At 46.0% G+C, this 15,749-nt stretch overlaps 1 protein-coding gene across 1 annotated transcript in view; it reads right to left on the bottom strand.

Moving 5' to 3' along the window:
* The window catches only part of igf2bp2a (insulin-like growth factor 2 mRNA binding protein 2a), a 33,284-nt gene that overhangs the window by 14,827 nt on the left and 2,708 nt on the right, over window positions 1–15,749 (bottom strand). The window lies entirely within an intron of this gene.

Here is a 15,749-nt window from a genome sequence, read left to right as displayed (position 1 = left end):
AACCGACAGGTCGCATTTGTCGGCGCTGTTTTCTGTCACTGTCTGTCCCCGGCGTAGGGAGAGGCCCCCGTGGGACGTGCCACCCTGCAGAATGTCCTACTGTCCGTCCGCAGTGTGTCATCGGGGGTTGCGGGTGGTGCGTAATCCTGGCGCGCATGGAGCAGCGGGCCTCTGCTGGTGTCTGTTCGTTTGCAATCAAGTTGAACATCTCAGCTCCTCCTTTCCCAGAGGTCCAAAGTGAGCGGGCAGACAGAGAGGGGTGAGACGGAGGGTATTTATTCCTCGCCGTGGGTTTTGCAGATTCCCCAGAAATGGACCTCTGATCACCATAAAGGCGGATTATTTATACACTGAAAAAAGCTTTTGTTCTCTGCAGTGTTCTACTTTTAAAGTGGCTCAGGTGGCGCAGCACAGCAAGTCCTCAAAACAAGTAGGTCAAGGAGTGGGAATCGAACCCTGACGTGGAGTTTGAATGTTTTCCTGATCACTTCTAATTCTTTACTCAAACCATAAATCGAGTAAATTGATTGCTATAGTTGCAGCCCTATATTAAGGCACAATGGCCTTAGCATATTGATAAAATGGAAATTGATGGAAAGAGACGTCAACAAGGAAAGTCTGGCAAAATGTTCCTCCCCAAGGATGGATGGAAAACGTCCAGCAGCGGATGCATTATCTGACTCAAATAAAAGTGCGGGATTATTAAGAAATATAGTGCTTGATTGAAGTTCTGTACCATAAAACATTGCGGTGTAGTGTACTTTATGCGCTCCATAGAAACATGTAGTGTTCAGGGGGGTCTTTTGTCAGAAATTATATATGATATTAACAAACTAATGAGTCTGAAAAGTGAAGCCAATGAAGAAGTGCTTTAACCTCTTGATTTATTCTGATTGAGATTGACTCCTCGGGTTGCAAAAAGGAGTCGCATTGTATGCGAAAATGACTTTGATCATTAGAAAATCATTTATTTATTACTTGATTTATTATTTAGGAATTGTCATTTGCTTCTGTGCCAGTGCAAAGAAAAGCATATTGCAAAGTCTGTCAGTATTAGCAGTACTAAATGGCTCTTAAATCAGTTATAAACTGAGTGATATTGGTTTTAAAAATGCCTCTAAAAGTCAAAGTCCTTCACATCGTTAGGAACTTTGTGTAATACCTTTTGGAGTTCCTTGATTGAGGGAAAAATCAATCCCTTTTCTTTTTTCACAGAAACTCACAGGGCATTTCCTTCCCTATCCTGTCACCTGAGGCCTTTGAAAGCGCTGTTTACCTGTCCATCCCTGCTCTGTACGGGGGGAGCCGTGATGTCAGAGAGGCACGTTACCCTGGTCCCAGCGACGAAGCTCCATCTCCAGCTCCGTCTCACTGAAAACAGGGATCCTTAATAGCCTTTCAGCCCACCTGACCCGACCGGCGCGCACTGCCTTCACCCTCCTGCACACCTCCGAGAGAAACCTCAAACCAAATTACGTCTACATGGAAAGTTCACCTGACGGATAATGCTTTTTCTCGGTTTTGCTCCCTCTGAAAACCCGGGCTCGGTGGCGGCCACAGGAATGCCACATCTGTCCCGGAAAAAGTCCGATGAAAGACTCGATGTCACGCGTGAGATAATTCATGACTTTCAAACAGAAAAAATGATGTGGTATTCGTTACAGCCACGTATGTGAAGATAAAAATAGAAAATGAAAATCTCTTCCTTCATCAATCACACAGGAGGCATGCAATGATGCACCTATGTACACGATCACATTACCAACCCGGTGTTATGCACTGGTCAAGCAACACTAATGTGTCCGCTTCCTTTCTGTGTAGTGGTCTAATGTTTCAGCTGCATGTGCATGTATGTGAGCTCTCACATCCTCAGCCCCGTGAAGACTGTAAAGCTCAAAGCTGGTAAAATACCTCAGCACCGTTGTTACTCCTTTACATCTCACTGCCACCATCTATGAGAAAAAGGTCTAATGTATACCCGGTCCGGAGGGGAAACAGCACTATCAGATATGGGTCAGTTTGAGGGATTTGATCAAACACTCTGGTGGTCCTTATACACCAACCACAGACTCGTCTAATCTAAATTAATCCAATTGCTAGCTTTGACCCTTAAGCTCTTAAGCGCTTAAATACCCTGAAATCTCAGAGAGGAAGCGACAAGTCGACAATATTCAGAAGACCCTACTGTGGGGGAGATGTCCCTCTGCTCCACTTTTCAAGCTCCGGCAGCGCTCCCACTGTGTCCCACTCGGGCTGTTGGATTAAGACCGAACTCAGGCCCTTTTCTTCGCGGTGCCCCTGTAAGCACTTCTCCAGGGCCTATCCAATTGTTGTGGACGGAGATAATCGGATTTTTAAAACCATTTGATTACAGAAAAAAACCGTCACACCATTTGAGAAAATCATTTTTGAATAATCTTTACTCGTACCGCCTCAAAACACTGTTTAGTTAAGCGTTTCAAAGAAAAAGGCCTATTACGGCCGCTCCTGCCTTTCCCATCATGCCGCAGAACCGCGGATGAGGTCACATAAAGACAGGGTTTGGTTTGTCCGGGTTGGGGCTGCTGGAGAAAACATGGCGGCGCAAACATGGCGGACTTCTAAGACGTCGCTCTGTATCTGGATACAAGTGACTCATTCTGAGGTATCCAAAAACCAATGGGTAGTTATTTTTATGTGATTATACATGAATGAAAACATATGAATATTATAATCCATTTTCTTGCCAAAAGAATCCCCCTTAATCCTTCACCTTCTTTGAATTGCAGCGACACCCCTGAGACAAAGAAGAAATAACCGCTCCTTGGTTCATTTTGTAGTGATATCTGCAAAGTCAAAAATAATTGTTCCTGGTGAAAGGTTCCCATGCATAAATTCTCCGTAAATCCTTTAATTCCTTCAGGTGTTTCATTAGCACACATGAAAAAGTGTCCCCCTCGCCATCATCTCACTAAGAACTACGCAACCACGCGTTCCTCACACCGGTGCGGCGCCGAGTGAACAAAGCGGCCGCTAACCATCTCATGTGAGCGCGCACGGCGCTCCGGTGCCGGCCTCGGTTTCCCCTCCCAGCCCTCAGCGGGTGGGAACTCATCAGAATTCAGCCGCCTCGCCCCGCTGCCTGGTTTTCTCCTCGCACTTTGAGTTTTCTCTTTGGAACCGGGGGGGGGGGGGGGGGGCACAGGGAGGCGCGTGGTGAGAGGCGGGCAGGTAGGCACACGCAAGTCTCTAATGGAGGCCACAGCCTTCCTGTTGACGCCCGCCTGCTCCTCTCCGCCGCCGACGCTCACCCAGCTGCTTCGCAGAAACATGCAAATGAGGAGACGGGCTGCACACGTGTGCTGCTTCATCCACCACGTGTGGTTTGAGGTTCCTTTGACGCGGCCTATTGGTACGCGAGGGGATTTGAAGTAGACTCATAATTTGTCACGGGGAAAGATTCGGTGTCACGTGATCCTTTGAAAGTGACGCAATAGGTTTGACAGGAAACGCGTAGAGCCAGACAATCGAGTTTGACCGATTTACTCACAGCTTTCACTTCAACTGTATCAAAAGGGGCTGATTTTCACTACACGCCAGCTCAAAGTCATGCAGATGATGCCATGAAGGAAATAAAGAACTATTCTATAACGTATTTTCTCTATTTGTATACTGCTGCGGATGAAACGATGTCCAGTCCTAAGGTATAGTGACAACAAATGTATTTTGAGTCAATGCTCAGCTGACACAAAACAAACGTTCTCCTGTCACGCCTACAAAGTCTGGGAAATTAGTATTTGAAAATGTTCCATTGGCCCAAAACTGCATTAAAAACGCATTCATGTGTAAATAAAAATTGTTTCCTCCAACACAGCGACTGAAGCCCCTCAGTGTTCACTGAACATGGATCCACATTCATCTAAATAAATGTTTAGCTGAACCTCCTGCCAGCAGGTGTTTAACTAAAGGAGCAGGAAATGGTTGATTGCTCTGCGATAGGAAGCTCATAACTTGTAATGTGTCTTAAATTACTACCTGGACTATGGAACATTACTGATTACGAGAACAAAAAATATCTTCAGGATCATCCAAACCACAAAGAAACATCTGAATAGAACTTCCATGCTGCATATTTATTTAAATACACAGCATGTTGATCACATGAGATTTTTGTCCCGTTAACCTATTTTAAAACTCGGAATATTCAATGCAAACAACGTTCCAACGGCGCTCAAAAAGAAACATCGAAAACAAATGCTTAAAAATGCCACGGGGAGGAAAGACGATGTGCATTCCTGTTCAGAAGTCTTTTCTTCAGACCATTCACAATGCAGCAAACATTCAATGAGCTGCAATTGCGGCATTTCATTCCATTCACTGGTGCTCAAACCTTTTTACCCTTTTGCAACTGAGCCACACGCGTCAGACCAAATAAAACACACATATATATATATATATATATATATATATATGATTCAAGAGGACTTGTGCCACGCTGCTCCGCCATGCACTGTGCACATCAAACGCCCGCGTGCTCCTCCACTCGGCTTCCTCCGCTAACTGAGGACTCCTCTGAGTCCCCCCGTCACAAAGCAAGCAGTCAGCACTGTCACTGACAGGCACCCACAGGGACACAGCTGACACGCGCGCACACACACACACACACACACACACAAATGTGTGACTGACCGGTGCGACTACTCCATGCCACGAGCACTCACACTGACGTACTTTCTGCGTCTCTCTCTCTAACACACACACACACACAGACACACACCTCAGTGCTGAGAGCTACTGACAGGTGGATACCAGCTCGCACTGCGTGGGTGCAGTGTGGGTCCGCTGGTAGCTGCTCCTCATGGCGGCTGCTGCTGCTGCTGCTGCTTCGAGTGGAGTTGTGCAGCCCGCTCTTACAAGTCTCTCGTCCTTTAATCTGCCGACAGTGGGGTATTACACTGTGGAGGATGAGCCCGCCTGCAGTGGGAGTAGGTCTCGGCAGGGTTAACCGGGATCAATACCGAACATCCCGAAAGCCCTGAAACTCTTCCACCCGCCTGTCACCTGCTGGTCTTACGTTCTATCTCCCACCCCCACACCCTCTCGCGTCTCACCGCTCCCTCCGGCTCCCCGTGGAGAGCGTGCTTCGATTGTTCGTGCACACGTGCTTCGCACCACCTGTATGCGCTTTCTCCTCCTCCTATATGCGGGGGAACCTCTCGCAGAGCGAGTGAAAACGTGTGAAGCGACTGGCAGCAGGTGACGGAGGATACATCCTCTGAGACACACTGACAAGCCTGGTCAATAACCAGCATTTCTTTTTGATGTAACAATCCTTTAAGGTTATGCTGTTTCCTCCACAATATTTTCTGATTGAGAAAGCCAAATAATGAATAAATTATACAGGAAAAAGATTGGCAGACAAATTGGAATTCAGAATTCTTCTTGAGTTGCAGCCCGGAAATATTTATTTAAATGATTCGGCACTCTGTTGGTTATTGAAAATGAATGTGAAAAACAAAATAAATCAACCGCAAATTACCAGTTTCGATTTATTCATCGGTTTACTTAAAAATTGAAAGTAAAAGAAAAACCAAACCTGATAGAAAAGACCAGATAGAGAGATTAAATTAAGGCTAGCAGCAACTACACAGATAAAGTAAATAAAGTGCAGTGTGGGAATATGCAGACAAATTCAATTATGGGAGACGCTCCAGGGTTTCAGGGCCTGATCAATATGCAATAAATACTTGAGTAAATATCCTCAGTTGACGTCGATATCTTAAGTTAGGGAGCCTGAGCACCACTGCAGAGGGGTAAATGCCTGGTGTGTGGGCGGCATTCAGAGTGAGACAGAGAAGGCGAGAAAGAATTATCGGTGATTGCGAGAAAGCCCCGAGGGGAGGGTTTGTTGTCGGTGGCTCTCGTTTACATGCGACTATAAGGCACCCGGTGGATGTCTGCCCGAGCCCACAGCCATTCTTCAACTCACAAAAGGCGCGGCCTCGGAGACGGGTTACGTTTGTTTGTTGTCTGTCACCCTGGTTGGAATTTCAGACAAAAGTCCAACAGCACAAACGCGACATAACACAAGCCGGCAATGAGGTGAAAAACCAAACACGCCACCGAGGTGAGGCGCAATACCAAAAGGATTAATAACTTGTAAGTAAACAATTAGACACGGCCTATGTTTCGCTAGACAGGATATTCCAGGGTGCAGTCCACTGATTTTACAACTCTTTCCAGCCCTACTTGGGCTTGTCATTCTCCTCCATACGGAAACACCAAAACAAATGTGCAAGCGTTTACAGGCCGGCCGCTTTCATCGCTCCTGGCGGAAAAAAAAACACACAGGGCCGGTTCCCCTCTTTAACAAACACCGTGTCTAAGTTGAAGGGGCCATTATGAGTGAGAGCTGACCTGAAAAGCCCAAACGGGCCTGAAAGGCAGCGGGCGGCGATACGAACAGAGAATCAGAGCTGCGATGCGTCATGTGGCATTTTTTGGGGGGGGGGGTTTTGCACTGACGTTTTGTGATCAAGTCAGTGCGGGCGTGTGTGTGTGTGTGTGTGTGTGTGTGGACCTTGGTTGTGAATCGTGAGCCTTGAGCGTAGGGATGCGCCTGCTTTGATGATGTGTGGTGATGGGGGGCGGGGGGGGTGGAGGGGGGCTGTTAATCTTCAAATGCCTGAGGTGGCCGGGGCATCCATCAAAGGGTGCAGCAACTAGACTTGAAACCAGGGGGAACAAACACAAGTCCTGCCAACAGACAAAAATGATTTGAGTGCAGCGTGTTTTAATGTGTCATCTTTGGCGTCTCCACATCCACGCCACTGTCTCCTTTGACATCAAACTCGCCTTTGAAGCCAGTCTGTCACTCCACGTCTCTGTAATTTATTCTCCCGCAACGCCGAGCGTCCGGAATCCGGGACACGCCTGGAGTCACTTCTCACACCACTTAAAACAAAAACCATCCCAGCAACCAACTCTTAGAAATGAAACTTCTGCCTCCCACTCGGGGGAATAGCTGGAACACAGACGCACTGTACAAACACGCACATTATCCAATGACATGGACGGGCGGGCGCGCGAACACACACACACACACACACACACACACACCACCAACCACGTCTACTGTTGTCAAAGAATTCCGTGAACTCTGCTCAGAATAAACTGCCTGTCTCTGTTACCCAGCCTGATAGGGCGGCTCACGTTCTGCTTACTGTACATAACGCACAGTTGCGGGCGACTCTATTTACACACAGCCGCAGCCCCGTGTGACGGGAGGGGCCGCCGTGACGCGGCGATGCTGCGAGAGACAGCGCACCCACTCGAGGTGGTTCACATGACATGACACGAAACATGCGCATCCAGGAGAAGGGGAGGAGGGAGAGCAGGGGGAGGAGGATGGAGGATGGAGGGGCCAAATGCTGCAGTGTAAAGAGAGTGCGACTCCCCCCCCGCCCCCCGGAGAGAGGAGGCGAGCTGCAGCTGCATCTGGTGGAATTTAGCATTAATTAAAAGAGGAAATCACTTGAACATGAACAGAATGGGAGCGATTATGTTCAGTAAGCATCTTACGAGGCCGCGTTGGCTCTTTGCGGCCCTCCAACAGGAACGCACGCACCGCTGCATCGGCATCAAATATTTAAAATCGCGGTGAGCTGAAGGTCCGCGCTGATGCCGTTTTTTTCTATCAAGATCGTGTTGCGCTTTAGGGAACCTCTTCAATTTTAATTGGATTTGTGTCAGCGTGTGCTTCATCCAACCTGATGGCTGGCCCATCGGTCAGTGTCATGATGTTGTTTGCATGCGTGACACGGAGGCGCTTCATTGTCGGGCTGGACAACCGGTCTGCAGGCAGCAGCGGAGAAGATCAGCGGAACAAAATATGCTGAAAAACTCATGAAAACAGTGCCTTGGTAACACGATAGTAGAGCTCCCACAGCAGCTATACTGCACCCAGGGGAAACCCCGCGTAGAGGCAGTTTAGTGAGAAACACACAGATTGAACAATTTCCAATGAAATGTTCTACATCTCCAAGGAAATATTAGCGAGGTTCTCTAAGTCAGATTCGTCTTTCTATCTTCTTTTGGCTCCCTTATGTGCACCGTCTTCCTCTCTCTCTCTCTCTCTCTCTCTCTCTCTCTCTCTCTCTCTCTCTCTCTCTCTCTCTCTCTCTCTCTCACGGTGACTGACTGGGTATTGGCGTGTGCTGGGTCACTTGGCAGGGAGGCAGATGGAGCCGTACTCTCTCTAGCACCTGCCCGGCCCCCGTCGTTACACGACTCATCTCTGGCTAAAAAAAAAAAAAAAAAAAACATGTCCAGGATGCAGCACAGCTGTGCAAAACAACCGGCTTCACGGCATATCACAAAAAAACTGCCACTGAAACCAACTTACTGCCACGGGCTCGGTTCTCTGCGACAGATGCAAAGCGGTGTTCAAAAATGGGGACTAATAGAAGGAGATTTAATGAAGGATTTCAACAGAAAATGACAAGAGTTTAATTTAAAAAGAGATTTACATGTTTCCACTTGAAAATATTGTTAGCTCAGCAGTTACTAACACTGACTCTCGCTCCTGCAGTCGGTTAGATGAGAAGATCTACCAATCTCATATCTGTATGCTAAGTACATATGAGAGTTTATTCTAAGGTTTACTCAATCGAGCAGGAAGACAGCCTGTCTGCTAAGGGAAGCTCCTGTCTTCATATGTAATGGACAAACAACCGACCCAACGGTCAGGTCTTATCGTGAAGATCATTTCACAATCTCCTCCTCCCTGAAATGGGAAAACGACTTCACCATCATTCAGTTCAAAGATCAACACAAGGTATTCTTTTTAAGACAGAATTGTGCCTCCTTTCTCTAGAATTGTATGGTCGTGCAATTACACAGCGCAAAAATCTGAATTCCTGACCATTTTTTGCGACACATGTTGAATACTATATTAATAATTAGGTTGAGGTCAGAATCATTTTCCTCTTCCGTAAAGCAAACAGAAAGCACTCTAACCTTTCATGTTACATATTAGTTCTGAGTTGATCTTTCCCATCTTCTATGTTTCTGCAAAGGAAGATCATACAACATAATACATTCACACGAGCAACCGGCCCTTTACTCTTTAAGTAAAAATGGCTCCCTCTAAAACTAAAACAAAGCTTCACCACAACAGCTTCACGACGGAGTGGAGTTTTACAATGTTGTTTTATTTAAACTGACTACCAGCACGTGGCTGGATATAATGCTACAATGATGCTACAAACCCATTGAGTTAATAAGAGGCAAGGACTTGATGTGACAATATAAACCCTTTCTCCGTTGAGAAGAGGCCAAAAAGAGGCCAAAAGCCAAAGGGAGAAATACTGCCCTCTATCAGCTTTGCTCATTTCGCCCCCTCGCAGGAGAACACACACTCTCTCTCTCTCACACACACACACACACACACACACACACACACAGTGAGAGGAAAGCATGCGTGTGGGCCTCACACACACGTCTTTGAATCGGAAGTCTTCTCCGTGTCTTCCTCTTCCGTCAGAGGCAGTGTGAAATAGAGGAAACACAATGGTCGGACTGTGCTCCAGGTTGTGTTGGAGGCCCTGCTGTGTGTGGGTCATACTGTACAGGACTTGTTCTGTTGGGGTGGGGAAGGGGAGGGGGGGGGGGGGGGGTGGGGTTCCCAGCTTCCGTTGCATGCATATGGAAAAGGATGGAAATGGTGGCTACAAGTGGGTTTATGAATAAGTACGGTCACAAAGGGGCTGCGGTGGTGACTGCCCACTCAGCGGTTTTCCCAGTTTCCCTTGTTGGGAGGAAAAATGAGCACATGAAGGTTCGTGTGAGGCAATATCTGTACGCAGGTTTAGTAAAGGCACTTTACCAGTGAGTAGCCATTCACTGTCATATAAAACACACATTGCATCACCCGTATCGTGAGGCACCAACACACAGCGGAACTGAAGTTATAATCGGTAAGTAGCTTTCACCCTCTTGAGAAATGGGTGCAAATTACGAAATCTAATCTGAAATGATTTTATTCTGACAGTGAAATTGGCATTGTTCAGTGCTGAAACCAGACTTTCAAAACTATTCATACAGTCTGCATTACCAAGATTAATTTTTGGCCAAACAGTTAATGTGTAATACGTGTCTCAAAATTACAGATCCTCATTCAGAAAACATGTCACTCATAACACAGTGACCTAAAAAACACAGGGAGCAAGAGGGACCATTACATACATTATTAGGTAAGAATGTTTGAATCAGCCTCTCCCTCCTCCCTAAACGCAACTGTTGGATCCTAAAACACAACAATTACTGTATTGTAATAGGTTTCAAAAATTCAGACTACGTATTGTACTGTAACGTGTATCATCCCACCTGTTGTTTTGCCCAAAAAAATGTGCGCTAGTGCCGCATCTGCTGAGCGGTGCAGATTTGGCTGCAGCCTCAGACCGGCCTCTCTCACCGTGAGACCCCGTTCACAACGTTTCCTTCATCAGATGTCACCGCTCTTGGTCTTCCTCCCCTTGGTCCCCCGCAAACATTGCAGCGTATACATTTGTGTGTCGCTGAATGTGTGAAGAGTTTTGAAAATGTGGTTTGAGTATTGAACAATGCTCTTAGCAATTGAAAAAAAAAACTGTAAAAGATTTCATAATGATCCCTTGTAGGGTGAATTTCAGGGTGTTACATGCAACTCAACTTGATGTTCTGTACACTGGAGGACTTTGGGTTCATTGCTGAAACCATCCCCCTTATAGCTCTACCTATAACCAGACATAACACTCATAACTGGTTCCCATGGCAACATGTAGAACCTTACCGGGAACAGTTGGGGAACAGAATACACCGCTACCTGTAAACACACAGGGACAACCACATGTTTACAAGAAGAATGCAGCGGTTTGTGCTGCAAATGTCAGATCTGCATCTTTTTTCTGTTGTCTCTACTTTGTCATTTGCTGCTTCACTGAGAGCTGACATAAGGAATACAAATATCCCACCTCTACGGGGAAAAAATGGTGTATACAAAATGTATGTGCCTGTTGTTTTGTATTATCACAGCATATCCAGATCTTCCTGGAACCACGGGCAGGATTAAATAGATCTGAGGGCTGAAGCACTGTTTTAAAGAAGGAGGGAGAAGAGGGAGTAAAATGTCTGCAATAATCCCTGTTACCTTGCCGCCATTGTGCCAAATAAAGCTTAAGTAGGTAAGGAGGAGCTACACAACAAGTTATCTCACTGTGCACGTTGTCAGATATATTGTTCTTGTTTCATGATAGTTCTGCAGGTGATTTTGTTTGTCCAACAAATGGGCCTAAACAAACAGCTTTTGGCCACTCCTTAGCCGTGAATCCGTGATTGTATATGCTGGAAGAATTGTAGTCAACCTTTAATCTCACTTTTGAAGGCTACGTTAAATGAAGCTCAGTTAATCATCAGTTAAACATTTCGAGTTATTTGGTCTGAGGTCAAGCGGGGTCCCCTGGGTGCCCCCCCCCCCCCGGTGAAGCTTCAGGCCAACAGCATTCCCAGCCTGCGGCTCCAGGCCGATGTAACAGAGCCGCGGGCCTCCATCCATACGCCTCGACCTGCTCGCACACGATCGGCTGCGTGCAGGCATTGCTACACCTGGCTCGTTTTGATTGGCTGTTGGGAATTTTTGCCACACATTCACTTGACACTGCTCAAGATCCATCCGAGATATAATGTTCCAGCGGGGTTATATCGGGTTGATATGGGACAAGGACGGGGTATGGCTTAGTGCGAAATGCCACCTGCCGTGCGCCGCAGCTGCCCATCCTTCCACGGAAGCCCCGCCCGAAGAGCCCGCAGGGAGAAGTGGCCCTCTGAGAGGTGAGTAACACTAAGTTCACATCCGGCATTCAGGTTGTATAGTACAGCTTTTTTTTCTGTTTCTCCAGTGTTACACCCTACCCACCACACACACACACACACACACACACACACACCCACAAACACACAGACAAACAGAGTGAGCGACCGAGGGATATAGTAAAGGAAGGAGACCTAACAGCTGTTGCTTCAAATTACTTCCTCCTATAATAACTTGGGTGCAAACAGCCACGCTTGTAATCATTACTCATAATTCATTAAACAGTCACATGAAGCACATTTAAGATTCCATTCGGTAGAAGAACGGGACGGGTATCGCAGACAGGTACGTGGGAAGATATCACAGTCAGAGCAGACATTGACCAAAGAGTGTGGAGATAAGTGTGGAGATTCCATTTATTTATTTTTTTCGGACTTCAACGAGCCGTCGGGAACGAAGAAAAAATGGCCACAGCGGTTCAATTCAAGAAGGCTTCACATGTCTCATCTGTAATAAAGGAGCGTTTATTCTCGGCCTCTTCTTCACTCTCCTAATTCAATATGGAGAGGTAATGCCTAATGGTCAGGTAACAAATAAAAAAAATAAAACAACAGCCAGAGGAAGGATCCCCCCCCTTTGATTCAGTATTAACAGACTGGGGCCTCGCAGCCGGAAGAATCCTCCTCACCTCGGCAAACAACTTCAACAGCTCCTCGCCGCTGCCACGCAGTCATGCGCTTACTTTGCTCCTGCTTGTAACAAGTGTAGTTCTGCAGCGAGATATTACTCACTTAACAAGTTGGACGGGAATGACGTAGGGGGAGAACGGGGGAAACCGTCCCTACGGTTGCCGCTCAACGCGCCGGTGCACAAAGGAGGCCTGAAGCTCCAGTTTACATGCACACAACGCATTCACAACGCGCTGCTCCTCTAAGCCGCGTTGCTCTGTGGCACCCGCCAAGAAATGACCCGCCCCCTGCTGTCATGAAAAAAACTATCCTAATTGCTCTACAAATGCCGGAGCTTAAAACGACGGATAAAAAGGGCCAAGTGGATGGAGATTATTTCTGGAATTGTTTAACGAGACCCGTCCCACTTTGCTTTTGTTTCACACCTCATGTGCATCATTGGACACAATGAGGGCGCAGTTGGAAGACAACGGTCTCGGTATCTTAACGAGACGGGACAAAACAAAGAGTTACAGGGACACCGACGATGACCCCTAAAAACGTGGCGAAGTGAGAATTCATGGAAAACGGGCCGCTTTGAGCGACCCCCCCTCCTCGCCGACAGGTGAAGGGAGGCAGAGGAGGAGGAGGAGGAGGGGGCAGCGGATGTGGCTTTAGAGAGGGAGGGGAGGGGCTGCAGGGCCTCCTGCTACCACTCTGGACTAAACTCTAAACTGGAGAGCCTCCCCTACACACAGGATCAACTGGGGAGTATTAATGGATTCAGAGTGGATCAACTGATGGCTATCGTATTTCGCAGTTTGCGCTGACGACCACCTCACACGCGTGCATGCGCCCCGCCGTGGTGCATTGCAGATGTTTGCAGCCATGTCTCGGTTTTGCGTCCTTTTGCTCTCGAAGAGGTGCTTTGCACTCGACGCGTGTTCTTCAAACGGCATTGAGCTGCAAACTTGGCCTTTTTAGGAAGAACACAGATAATGCAGCCAGAGTCTGTTGGAAATGTGGAGTGGAAGACACTTCGTCACTCTGAAATTCATCACCTGTTTGTTTGAACAGATTTTCAGGTTAGGCCAAAGATGTGGAGCGATAATTAAGGGGGGGGAAAGCTCGGGTTTTGTTACTACCACGGGCCGAACAAGCAAAAAAAACAACCTGTATACGTTTCAGGAACACAGCTTTAAATGTGCTACACCCACAACAATAAGGCTGTCATCATGGGCTGTTACTCATTGCTCATAGAGAGAGGTCCCTTTAGTCACGTTGTCCACACCTTCGGCACATTGACAGTTTGAAGTAGTCAAACAACAATACTAAATGTTTATGCAGAAGCAGTATCAATGAACACCAAGTTGCACTCGGTTTCCTGGTGTTGCCAATACTTATTTATACTTATTTAACAAGGAAGCTTAACAAGGGTGAGAACACAACTGATACCAAAACATTCTTTTAAAAGATTTTTTTTTTTAGTATTCATCAAACAGACTTAATTATCCTATCAAACCAGTGATTCATCCAATAAAAAAGACTATATAAATAAAACAATTATACATAATTTACATCTACTTTTGGTATAATTTATTTTATACACAAAGCTATTTATTTTCTCTAATGTTTTCATTGTTTTGTTTGTTTTATTGAATTGGTCATTTCACCATCAAATTATTGAACAGTTATTTCATCCAACTCAGAAAGAATTACTCAGTAGTAGAAAAATTATTCATTTTGAAATCACATCAAATCAATAATGATCAAAGCGATAATTATAATAAAAACAACCCTGATATTTCCAAACATCTATTTGAAATATTACTGAAAAGGTACAACTTGCTATTCTGTTTCCATGACGAGAACCCTTAACAACTAAAATAAAAAGGATATATTACTTCTGCTTGAATTACTGTTATGGAAAAACAATAACGATCCAAATTTAACTAAATTGGAATATGAAAATATTAAATATACCCAAGTGAAATAACATAAAAAAATATTTAGGACATTAAAACTCAAAGAATTCAAAGTTGCCTAAAAAGGCCCAAACCTAAACCCGCTAACAAACTAAATTTAAAACAACCACAATAATTGCACTTACAAGAGACTGACTTTAATAGTTAATCCCCTTCTGCTTATTAGCAAACATTAGTCGACACAGATATATAAACAAAGAGTAATCACAGCAAACAGCAGCTGACACTACAACACTCTCACAAAACCATAAGAGGCCTGAAGAACAACTCACAAGCTGCTTCCTAAATGACAAGAAATAATTGGTGCTTGGTTCCCTTCTCAGGCCCAGTCAATAGTAACCATTTACACACTTTCAAATCAAATCACAACAATACGTGTAATTATCTTAATATTAACTAAATAAACAAAATACAGCTATTGAGTATTCCAACCCGTTATTGGTAAATGTGTTTAGTGTAGAAGTGTTTAACGGATTAAAATGATTATACTTATATTATAGTTTATACTGCAGGAGCATTAAAAAATGTGTATATAATAAGCTTTACAATTAAAATCAATTAAAATAATTCTGCTATAATAGACAACGGCTCTAATAATTTCTTACAATGACTGAAAAACTGCGGGGAGGTTTGACGTGAAAAGACAACATGGCGTTTCGACACCACGTGATTTAGCCCAGATTCAAAATGAACACCTGTGCGTGTTGCGCCGTGGCCTCAGACATGGCGCAGATAAAGGGCCTCCTCGGATCAGGCGCACGCTCTCCATGCGGACACACGTGTGGACATGTGGGCCCCATCCTGTTCCGCCTATAGCTGTGCAGTGAGGAGCAGGGAGGGGGGGCGCGCCACACGGCAGCCATTATGAGTCTCTCCGGCATGTCCATGGCCTACGCGCACGCTCACTGCGGGGAGTGGCGCAGGGTTGCGCAGCATGTTGCGCCTCGCAGCTCGCGCAAAGAGTACCCCGCTCGGTCAATATAACATTTCAAAACATACGGATTTGTCTTTAAGCACAGCAAAGAAAGGGCGTGTAGGCTGCACGGGGAGGGGGGGGGAGCGCAAAGAGCACAGGTCACGTGTTCCTCCACAAGGGGCTTGAATATTTACCTTTGTGTCACGCAATGTAGTCTTTCCTTAAAGACAAAGGCAGGGTGAACGTATACGTGTTGAGTGCGTACAGGCTGCGGAATCTACCACGAACGTGAGGAGTTTATTACGCATTACAGGCGGGAGGGAGGGGGGGGGCATTATTATTTCTCACTTAAA

Source organism: Pungitius pungitius, chromosome 10, assembly GCF_949316345.1.
Source record: "Pungitius pungitius chromosome 10, fPunPun2.1, whole genome shotgun sequence".
Lineage (NCBI taxonomy): Eukaryota > Metazoa > Chordata > Actinopteri > Perciformes > Gasterosteidae > Pungitius > Pungitius pungitius.
The sequence above is the reverse complement of the archived record's forward strand: the minus strand, read 5'-3'. Positions and strand labels throughout refer to the sequence as shown.